An 11,982-nucleotide genomic window follows, 5' to 3' on the forward strand; every position below is an offset into this window, starting at 1 on the left:
ATTCTGAGAGCTGCTCACCTCACACCTTGGACTATAAAATATCCACTCATCCTTTCTTAGTCATCCTTGCACAGGCATCTCATTGCTGTCCTTGTCAGAGGCTCCCATGTTCCAGTGTTTGAAGGATAAAGTTTAAATGGTATTTGTGTGGACTGACCACTTTACTGAGGCGCGACTTTATTTCTGATGTTGCTCACATTGGCTTGTTGGAAACTATCAACTATGAATCGAGGCACAGAAGTTGTTGTTGCCTCTGTGTTCATTGCACCAATAGCATTTACCGAGAAGGATGAATAACGTGTACCCCACGGCCAGCACCCGATTCCAGCAGATGTGGAGCAGCCTCCAAATGTGGAGTTTCCGGGGAAGGGTGCCTCATGATGCAGTGTAAGTGCAAGATATTCACCGTCATTCACCTTCCATAGAACGGCATGAAGATGAGAGAGGGGCAGTGTGCTATACTCTGTACAGAGGTAGGGGCCAGAAGGCCATATCATGATTACTGGCATATATGCATTACAATCTCTTTTTCAATTGAGGTAGACAGGGATGATAAAATATCTCCTCAACTTGTTTCTTCAGGTCCGGGATTAAATTTCAGCTTCGTACAGATCATGGCACAGCTTAATCTTTGTGTGCTTTGCTCCAGCGAAAAGGAGAATACAATGAGGGTTGGTTAATTTTTTTTATTTCAAAAATATACTTTATTCATAAAATATTTTGATGATCTGTACAATTGGTCATGCCATACATACGTAAACATTCCAATTCTTTGCATACAGACACAGAGTAATCATTCATAAACACAGGTCTGTACAATTACTGTCCACATATTTAGCTGCGGGGTCAGCGGAGCCCCCTTACTGCGTCAGCCCCCTGTGCTTAGGCAGGCAGACGTTACACGGTGGTCTTTCCCCACCACGCCTTGGCGGCAGCTGCCCCAAGCTTCAGCGCGTCCCACAACACGTAGTCCTGGACCTTGGAATGTGCCAGTCTGCAGCACTCAGTCGGGGTCAACTCCTTCAGCTGGAAGATCAACAGGTTTCGGACCGCCCAGAGAGCGTCCTTCACCGAGTTGATGATCCTCCAGGCACAGTTGATGTTTGTCTCGGTGTGCGTCCCAGGGAATAGGCCGTAGAGCACGGAGTCCCGCGTCACGGCGCTGATCGGGACGAACCTCGACAAACACCACTGCATTCCTCTCCAGACTTCTTCTGCGTAGGCACATTCCAGAAGGAGGTGTGTGAAAGTCTTGCCCCCCCCCGCAGCCGCTTCGAGGGCAGCGTGCGGTGCGGCTGAGAGTCCGGGCGTGCATAAAGGATCTCAAAAGGCAGAGCCCTTCTCACCACCAGCCAAGCCATGTCTTGGTGCTTGTTGGAAAGTTCTGGCGATGAGACATTCTGCCAAATGGCTTTGACAGTCTGCTCAGGGAACCGCTCGATAGGATCCGCCCTCTCCTTTTCCCGAAGGGTCTCAAGGACACTACGTGCTGACCACTTCCTGATGGACTTGTGGTCAAAGGTGTTTTTCTTCATAAATTTCTCCACGAAGGACAGGTGATATGGAACGGTCCAACTACTCGGAGCGTTCCACGGCAGCAAGGCCAGGCCCATCCTTCGCAACACCGGGGACAGGTAGAACCTCAGTACGTAGTGACACTTGGTGTTTGCGTACCGGGGATCCACGCACAGCTTGATGCAGCCACACACAAAGGAGGCCATCAGGGTGAGGGTGGGGGTGGCATTGGGTGTATTTTTTCCCCCGTTGCCCAGATCTTTGTACAGTGAGTCCCTTCGGACCCGGTCCATCTTTGACCTCCATATGAACTGGAAGATGGCCCGGGTGACTGCAGCGGCACAGGTTCTGGGAATAGGCCAGACCTGTGCCACGTCTAACAGTAATGACAGTGCCTCACACCTGATGACCAGGTTTTTTCCCGCGATGGAGAGGGACGGTAGCGTCCATCTGCCCAGTTTCTGCCTCACTTTGCTGATATGCTCCTCCCAAGACTTGGTGCACGCCCCAGCCCACCCGAACCAAATACCCAGCACCTTCAGGTGGTCGGTCCTGATGGTAAAGGGGATAGAGGATTGGTCGGCCCAGTTCCCAAAGAGCATGGCCTCACTCTTGCCTCGGTTTACCTTGGCCCCCGAGGCCCGTTCGAACGGGTCACATATGCACATCAGTCTGCGCACGGACAGCGGATCCGAGCAGAAAACGGTGACATCATCCATGTACAAGGAGGCCTTAACCTGCAGACCCCCGCTGCCGGGAATAGTCACCCCTCTCAGGCTCGCATCCTTCCTGATGGACTCGGCAAATGGCTCTATGCAGCACACAAACAAGGCAGGAGAGAGAGGGCAGCCCTGCCTGACTCCTGATCTGACTGGAAAGCTATCTGATTCTCACCCATTGATTGAGACTGCACTGACAATGTTGGTGTAGAGCAGTCTGATCCAATTGCAGATTCCCTCCCCAAAGCCCATTTTGGAGAGAACATCTCTGTGTGATATCCTGTCAAAGGCATTCTCCTGGTCCAGGCTGATCAGGCAGGTATCCAACGCTCTGTCCTGCACGTAGGCGATCGTATCCCTGAGGAGTGCGAGACTCTCAGCGATCTTCCTGCCCGGCACAGCACAGGTTTGGTCAGGGTGAATCACCGACCCCAGAGCAGACCTGACCCGGTTGGCGATGACCTTTGACAGAATTTTGTAATCCACATTCAACAGTGAGATTTTTGAGTTCCTCCCTCTCCCCCTTCCGCTTGTAGATGAGGGTGATGCTGCCTTTCCTCATGGATTCACTCATGGTACCTGCCCGAAGCATACTGACATACACCTCCAGCAGGTCCTGGCCAATCAAGTCCCACAGAGCGGAATAGAGCTCGACCGGTAAGCCGTCGCTTCCGGGAGTTTTATTCTTTTCGAAGGACTCGAGGGCCTTGGTCAGCACGTCCAGAGATAGCGGCTGCTCCAGCCTCTCCCATGTTCTGTCGTCTAAGACCTCCGTGATAGAGGACAGGAACGACTGGGAGGCTGCGCTGTTGGTCGGCTTCGCGTCATACAGACTGGCACAGAAGAATTTACTGATCCTCATGACGTCAGCCTGAGATGACGTTATTGAGCCATCTTCTTCCTTCAGGCTGCTGAGTGTGGAGCTCTCTTTGTGCACCTTCTGGAAGAAGAAACGTGAGCACGTCTCGTCCTGCTCCACCGAGCGGACCCTGGACTGGAAGATTATCTTGGAGGCCTCCGAAGCAAAGAGCGAGGCTTGCTGGCCTTTCACCTCCTTGAGGACCTCTGTGACATCCACCCCCATTGTCTGCAGCAGGAGCAGGTTCTGCATACTTTCCTGGAGCTGGGACAGTTTTCCCCGCCTCTCTCTCGCCTCCTGAACACCTTTGAGGATGAAGAACCTCTTGATGTTCCCTTTTACTGTTTCCCACCAGTCCGCTGGGGACTCAAAGAGGGGCTTCACGGTTCTCCAACCTGCGTAGTCCCTCTTGAGCTCCTCAATGTTTCCCGGGGTCAACAGCTTAGTGTCCAGCTTCCACGTTCCCTTACCAGCCCGCTGTTCGTCCTGTAGGTGACAGTCGACCAGCAGGAGGCAGTGGTCGGTGAAGAACACTGGCTTGACGTCGGTGGATCTGACCGAGAGCGTTCGGGACACAAACAGGTAATCTATCCATGAGCGGATAGATCTGTCTGCCCGTGACCAGGTGTATCTATGCTGCGCTCCATCTGCAGGGGTGCTGAAGACGTCGTGCAGCTTGGCATCTTTTACCATGTCCATCAGGGCTCTGGACGTGGTGTCCAGTTTACTGTCCCCCCAGCCAGATCGTCCATCGGCATCAATGATACAGTTGAAGTCTCCGGCCAGAATGACCGGCCTGGACGTAGCCAGCAACAGTGGAAGCTGCCGCAGGACGGCCAACCGTTCACTCTTACCCACTGGGGCGTACACATTAATCAGTCTCAGGGGAGCAGTCCTGTACATGACGTCGGTGACGAGGAGGCGCCCGCCCACCACCTCCTTAACCTCGGAGATGGTGAAGTTGCCTCCTCTCAACAAGATACACTGACCGGAGGCGCGGCTATCGTTGCCCCCCGACCAAACTGACGGCCCATGGGCCCACAAGCTCGACCATCTCCTGTAGCTGCTGAGGTGCGGTATCCCACACTCCTGCAGAAACAGGACATCGGCTTTAACGTTGGCCAGGAAGGCCATCGTAGAAACACATCGCGTAGCCGATTTGATGCTACGCACATTGATGTTGGCAATTTTTAACCCCATTTTAACAGTTTACAAGGTTGACACTGTCCATTTGCTGCTGGTCTTGCTCCTCTGGGGTAGCTGTGTGCATCCCCGTGGTGACGGCAAACTGCTGGACCCTCCCAGGGCTGAGGTAGCTGTCCCGTCCAGGCTGGAGCCATTTCCCCGCTCTGGTGTCTTCGGGTCGGGCCCAGGGTCCACACAGTCCAGTTCTCCATCTGACAGCCGGGCTGTCACAGGACCGCTGCTCCCAGTTTTCTGGAGCTGTGGGCCGGTGGGTACCTCTTGGTTCTCACCAGGTCGGGGGAGGCCTTTACCCATCCCCTCAGAGGGATCGTCTTTTCCTGCTTGGGCGGTGCTGCCCTCCTTTTTCCCCACGGCGCTCTGTCTCTTCCTCTGGTGACGACCCTCCTTGCGCCCGTCCTCACCGTCGGAAGAGCTGCCTGTATCCTCATCGCGTAGGTGTCGCTTCCCCCTTCGCTGGGTGGCTTTGGGAGGTTTCCTCTTCCTGCTTTTGACAGTAATCCAATCCTCTGCCTCCTTTGTTCCCTCGCCTTCCATTTCCTCCGTCTGTCCTGAAGGAGCTTGGATCGGCTGCTGCACCTCCCCGCTGTCTGCCGTCTGCTCCGCTACAGCCTGCCCTTCCTTCTGGGTGCCTCCAGACACCGTTCCCGTGCTATTTTGTGGTACCTTGCTGGTCAAAGGCGGTCCACGGCTCGTGTTGCCACCTCCGGCCATCTGTGCGCAGGCCTTGTACATGTGGCCTGCCTCTCCGCACAGATTACAGTTCTTGGCCTCCTTCCACTCCTTGGTCGGGTGGCCTTCCTGCTTGCAATTTCGGCAGACGGTCACCTTGCAATCCGCCGCCATGTGGCCTGACCTCCCGCAGGTTCGGCACACTTTCGGCTGGCCTGCGTATGTCAGGTAACCTCTGCTTCCTCCGATGGCAAAGCTGGAGGGTGGGTGGAGGATGTTCCCACTGGCATCGACCCTCAGGATTACCCTGACCTGTCGTTTGCTGGTCCAGATCCCGAAAGGATCGACCACATCGGTACTCTCTCCCTCAACCTGGATACATCTTCTCAGGAAGGTCAGGACATCCACTGCTGGGACGTGGGGGTTGTACATCTGGATTGTTACAACCCGACTCCTTTGCGCAGGAAGCACACACAACGGGACCGCTGACAAGATGGAGAACAGAGGTTCCCCTTCCTTCTCCTTGGAGACCTTCAGGAGCTGCACGCAATTCTTCACGCTCCTGAAGGTCACATCGAAATAGCCTGCCCCTGGGAAATCCTGCAGGCAGTACATGTCCACTTTTTTTTTTATTTCATGACTGCATGGGCCCCCTGTTCTTCGTTAGGCAGGCAGACTTTACACAGTGGTCTTTCCCCACAGCGCCTGGGCGGCAGCTGCCCCAAGCTTCAGCGCGTCCCACAACACGTAGTCCTGGACCTTGGAATGTGCCAGTCTGCAACACTCAGTCGGGGTCAACTCCTTCAGCTGGAAGATCAGCAGGTTTCGGACCGCCCAGAGAGCGTCCTTCGCCAAGTTGATGATCCTCCAGGCACAGTTGACGTTCGTCTCGGTATGCGTCCCGGTGAACAGGTCGTAGAGCACGGATTCCCGCGTCACGGCGCTGCTCGGGACGAACCTCGACAAACACCACTACATTCCTCTCCAGATTTCCTCTGCATAGGCACATTCCAGAAGGAGGTGTGTGACAGTCTCGTCCTCCCCGCAGCCGCTTCGGGGGCAGCATGCGTGCGGCTGAGAGTCCGGGCGTGCATAAATGATCTCACAGGCAGAGCCCTTCTCACCACCAGCCAAGCCATGTCTTGGTGCTTGTTGGAAGTTCTGGCGATGAGGCATTCTGCCAAATGGCTTTGACAGTCTGCTCAGGGAACCGCTCGATAGGATCCGCCCTCTCCTTTTCCCAAAGGGTCTCAAGGACACCACGTGCTGACCACTTCCTGATGGACTTGTGGTCAAAGGTGTTTTTCTTCATAAACTTCTCCACGAAGGACAGGTGATACGGAACGGTCCAACTACTCGGAGCGTTCCGCGGCAGCGAGGCCAGGCCCATCCTTCGCAACACCGGGGACAGGTAGAACCTCAGTACGTAGTGACACTTGGTGTTTGCGTACCGGGGATTCACGCACAGCTTGATGCTGCCTCACACAAAGGTGGCCATCAGGGTGAGGGTGGCATTGGGTGTATTTTTTCCCCCGTTGCCCAGATCTTTGTACAGCGAGTCCCTTCGGACCTGGTCCATCTTTGACCTCCATATGAACTGGAAGATGGCCCGGGTGACTGCAGCGGCACATGTTCTGGGAATAGGCCAGACCTGTGCCACGTCTAACAGCAATGACAGTGCCTCACACCTGATGACCAGGTTTTTTCCCGCGATGGAGAGCGACGGTAGCGTCCATCTGCTCAGTTTCTGCCTCACTTTGCTGATACGCTCCTCCCAAGACTTGGTGCACGCCCCAGCCTCCCCAAACCAAATACCCAGCACCTTCAGGTGGTCGGTCCTGACGGTGAAGGGGATCGAGGATTGGTCGGCCCAGTTCCCAAAGAGCATGGCGTCGCTCTTTCCTTGGTTTACCTTGGCCCCCGAGGCCCATTCGAACGGGTCACATATACACATGAGTCTGTGCATGGACAGCGGATCCGAGCAGAAAACGGTGACGTCATCCATGTACAGGGAGGCCTTAACCTGCAGGCCCCCGCTGCCGGGAATAGTCACCCCTCTCAGGCTCGCATCCTTCCTGATGGACTCGGCAAATGGCTCTATGCAGCACACAAACAAGGCAGGAGAGAGAGGGCAGCCCTGCCTGACTCCTGATCTGACTGGGAAGCTATCTGATTCCTACCCATTGATTGAGACTGCACTGACAATGTTGGTGTAGAGCTTTCTGATCCAATTGCAGATTCCCTCCCCAAAGCCCATTTTGGAGAGAACATCTCTCATATACCTGTGTAATATCCTGTCAAAGGCATTCTCCTGGTCCAGGCTGATCAGGCAGGTGTCCAACCCTCTGTCCTGCACGTAGGCGATCGTATCCCTGAGGAGTGCGAGACTCTCAGCGATCTTCCTACCCGGCACAGCACAGGTTTGGTCAGGGTGAACCACCGACCCCAGAGCAGACCTGACCCGGTTGGCGATTACCTTTGACAGAATTTTGTAATCCGCATTCAACAGTGAGATTGGTCTCCAATTTTTGAGTTCCTCCCTCTCCCCCTTCCGCTTGTAGATGAGGGTGATGATGCCTTTCCTCATGGATTCGCTCATGGTACCTGCCCGAAGCATACTGACATACACCTCCAGCAGATCTGGCCAATCAAGTCCCACAGAGCGGAATAGAGCTCGACCGGTAAACCGTCGCTTCCGGGAGTTTTATTCTTTTCGAAGGACTGAGTTTCAAGCTGCAGCACTGTACTGAGAAGAAAGATGTCCAGTAGAGGAATCCTGCACCATCCTACAGCACTGCAGCATCCAGTACAGTGGCCCTGACAGCACCTGTATAGCAACCACTTTCTGTGGAACTGAGTTGGGTCAAGTCATCATTCATTGCCTATAAATGTTTTGATGGCACAGATGTCAACAACCCTATTTAATCCCGAGTGCACATAGAGTTTATTGGTTTATTGGTTCTTCGATTTTTCTATTGGTTAATTCGTGTTAAGGTATAAACAGATGGAATCTGATGCTACATCAGTCAATCATGACACAGTATCAACCTTACATGAAGTATAGCTATCACACAAACAGGGTTAGAACATTGTGTGATGTGCATGGTGACTAGCTTCGTTAACCTCATCCCTGTAGTTGCAGCTACAACAATAGTTATTCACATCACTGATGAAAGAAAGTGGATATACCTACATTGTATGTTGGTCTATTCTTGATCGAGTTTCATCTCTACCACAGCAGTGCCCCCAGAAGGTTTTCGTTCTCCTATCCCTCACAGCCATACCCAGGTGCCATCCTGGAGTCTGCTGTTGGAGGCTTGGGAGATGGTCCTCTTCGGCCTTGGAGTTTTGGGTGGGTGACCCTGGAGGTGTTTGTGGCTTGACGGCCCAGACATGCTGAAAGTGCCCTGGCTAGACTCAGACATACCTTCTTTGGCTTGAGATTCCACAGGGTTGTGTCCCATCAGTGTGGAGATACAGGGACCTAATACCTTTGAAGTGTCCTGAGAGAAGATCTCTGAGCATCCTGTGTGTGATTCCGTCTCTAATTGGGTGCCCACTGGCACTGCTCTGTTTCTTTGTGAAGAAAGGGCACCTGGAATGAGGTTAAGGTCCCTTATCTCCCTGTTGCCCTGCTGTTGGTGTGATTGCAATGTAGTATAGGTCTGTATGCAGACCCAGTCAAACCTGGTTCTCCATAGCAGTAGACAATTTGTCCATGGATGTGTCATGCATGCCATGCCCATCATGGTGTAAACAACGTAAACGGATTTCTCCAACCTTCAATTCAATTTCTCGAGTGTCTCTGACAAACCTGACTGCTGCTCCTCTGTCAGCTTGCTCCTTTTGATGTTGCCAACACCATGAGGCCCTTTGCTGATGTGCCTTCGAGTCTTGCCTAGATAGTAGACAGTATATATGCTGTTGGAGGGTGCAGGAAGAAATATTTTCCATGGTTTCTGTGAGGGGTCTCCCCAGAGGTGGAGGAGGTGACGTTGGTGAGAGGGGTTGGTCCCTTCAACTGTGCAAATGCTTCTGGTACCTGCAGAACTCAAGGGAGGACATGAGTTGCACAATAGGGTAGACACTTGGGCTTGCTAAGAATATATTGTCAGTGCAGAAAATGGGGGAGCAGCACTGCAGTTGACCCAGTTGCCAGGACATGGAAGCGTCAGCAACCCCAGATGAGTGAAAGCATAACTAGCCTGGATTTAATTGTTACTGATCTCCATTTACCCAGTTGGTTTTATTCACTCGTGTGATATGGGCATCAGTTGCTGGGCCAGCATTTATTGCCCGTCCCTAGATGCCCTTGAGAAGGTAGTGGTGAGCTGCCTTCTTGAACCGCTGCATCCATCCGCTGTGGGTTGACCCATAATGCCATTAGAAGGGGAATTTCAGGATATTGACCTAGAGACAGTGAAAGGACATTGATATATTTCCAAGTCAGGATGGTGAGTGGCATGGAGGGGAACTTATAGGTATTATGTTCCCATGTATCTCCTGCCCTAGTCCTTTGAAATGTCCCATTCCCACATCTCACTTAGAAATACACAATATTCAAATACACTATCACTATCCTTTTCTTTGAGCTCAAGGATTCCCTTCTGCTATGGGGTGAAAAGATGAATGCTGGCCATCCCAGCGCCTCTCTGCCATATTGTGAGTAGTTCGATTCCTGGATTGTTACAAAGGGAGAAACTGAATGAGGTGAAAGTTGTTGCACAGAGAACCTGGGGGGAACCACAGTGAGATGTTCCAAGTGAGAGAGTAGGCAGCACAGACGGCATGCAGGATCAATAGTCTGGGAGGCTGGGGAGTGAGAGGAGTGAGTTAGAAGTTGCACGCAATAGTGAAAGTGGTAGAGCTTAAGCCTTGGTGAGAGGTGGGTGCTGTAGCAGACTCAGAGTGAGTATGAGAATTGGAAAGTACATGGCAGCACCTACATCTGTGGAGCGCAAAGGTCATTAACCTTCTTCCTGCACTTCTGTGTGTTGCTGCAGAGCACAGACACTTCACTGACTGGAGAGGCAGCTTCAGACCAGGCTGTCTCGGTCTGATTCTGGATTAGTGGTGCTGGAAGAGCACAGCAGTTCAGGCAGCATCCAAGGAGCTTCGAAATCTGCTGTGCTCTTCCAGCATGCCTGAACTGCTGTGCTCTTCCAGCACCACTAATCCAGAATCTGGTTTCCAGCATCTGCAGTCATTGTTTTTACCTTGCCTCGGTCTGATGCCATGGTCTCCTCAGACAGCCCTAGGGAAAGATGATGCCCCTTTTGACCACCACCTAGACCAGCAGGACATCAAGGTCCCTGCCTAAAAATAAGGGTCGAGAGTGTGGTGCTGGAAAAGCACAGCAGATCAGGCAGCATCCGAGGAGATGAAGAATCAATGTTTTGGGCACAAGCCCTTCATCAGGAATGATTCCAATTCCTGACAAAGGGCTTATGCCTGAAACATCGAGTCTCCTGCTCCTTGGATGCTGCCTGATCTGTTGTGCTTTTCCAGCACCACACTCTCAATCTCCAGCGTATGCAGTCCTCACTTTCTCCTAGTTGAAAATAAGAGTGTCAAATAGCCACAATCAGCCATCTCTGAGGCAACTCTTCCTGCACTGGAAGATCAGTGAAAAGCTGCAATGCTTGAACTGATGCACAGCTGGGCTTTAAATCTGGCTCTGGCAGTGGGAAATTCAGAATGCCCTAGCAGCAAGGCGCACTTATACTACTAGCGAAGGTAAGCTAGTGTGGAAATGGCACTATGGAATGGTGGTGCCTGGGTAATGAAGGAGCAGAGTAAAATTGTACAAGGGGACTCATGGGAGCTCATGGAGCAAACCGTCTACAAAACTCTCCAATTCAAACCTGTGTTTTTATTTTGTTGTGCTAAACGTTAGTCCATGACATTTGAAAGAATTGTGACATGGTGGAGTTTTACTAATACAACCATAAATATGTTTATCACAAGAAACAAGCAATTTAATTCAGCCTATTTTTAATTATTGATAACCTGACTAAATAATTGAAAATGTCTTTACGAAACTACACTGAATCATTTACTAGGTTCGTTAGGGCATACTAGTCAGATTCTTAGTCAATTAAATATCTTTAAAAATTTATAACTCTCCTTAAAACGTGCTTGTAACTGACCTTACTTCTTAAAAAAAGGTGAATTTTAAGAACCTCCTGAACAGGTAACAAATTAGAGCAGCAGGCAGAATCTCACCATGTTCATTAATCCAATCAGATTTGTGAATTGGATAGCTTCTAGCTAATGTTTTTAAAACCAGCATAAAGAATCAGAGAAAATTTACCTACGTCAGGTGGAACCTACACTTGAAATTTGCTGATTTATTTGTGGAGGTTTGGCACTGGAAATATAGTGTTCCGAAAAAAAAAGTGTACCCCATTAAATGGTATAACCAGGATGAGCCCAGTGTCATCGGTGATAAAGAGAATTGTTGCACTTTAGAAATTCAGCTGGGGCTTTCAATCAGCTTGGAAGCTGTTCCAGCCTGGAAAATGATTCTAGGTACTGATTATGCTGTGTACCTTCCTGTAGCAATTGTCCCCATCTTCAGGAAATGTTGGATTGGGACCAAAACAGTTATCTCAATGAAGTTAAAGGAATATTTCTTTTCTAAATGTTAAACTGCATATTTTATTCATGTTTATTGCTGGTCTCAACTTTGTACAAAAGAATCCTCCAAGATTTTATTCCACTTTAAGATATTACTGCTCACCAAAACCTGACATCTTGAAATTTCAATTGATTTATTGGACAATATTGTGCACGAGTAATAAATTTTGCAATACACATTGTGAAGAAAAAGATTAATCGTTGGTAATCAATTACAAGAATGTAATTCAATCAACTGGGTCTAATGACATTATAAATCATATGAACAAATCTACCATTGACTGATGAAAACACAGACGCAAGATTGAATTACAAGTTAGACCCTACTGTTAACTATTAAATATGTACACAATAGTATATGGAATGGAAAGTTAG

At 50.7% G+C, this 11,982-nt stretch overlaps 1 pseudogene; it reads right to left on the bottom strand.

Moving 5' to 3' along the window:
* Positions 1-5,646: 5,646 nt before the first annotated feature.
* On the bottom strand, positions 5,647-11,542 carry LOC148152091 (uncharacterized; annotated as a pseudogene).
* Between the last annotated feature and the right edge of the window lie 440 nt (positions 11,543-11,982).

This window comes from Chiloscyllium plagiosum, unplaced genomic scaffold, assembly GCF_037043375.1.
Source record: "Chiloscyllium plagiosum isolate Xiang-an unplaced genomic scaffold, Cpla_swu_hap1 HiC_scaffold_1, whole genome shotgun sequence".
Taxonomy (NCBI): domain Eukaryota; kingdom Metazoa; phylum Chordata; class Chondrichthyes; order Orectolobiformes; family Hemiscylliidae; genus Chiloscyllium; species Chiloscyllium plagiosum.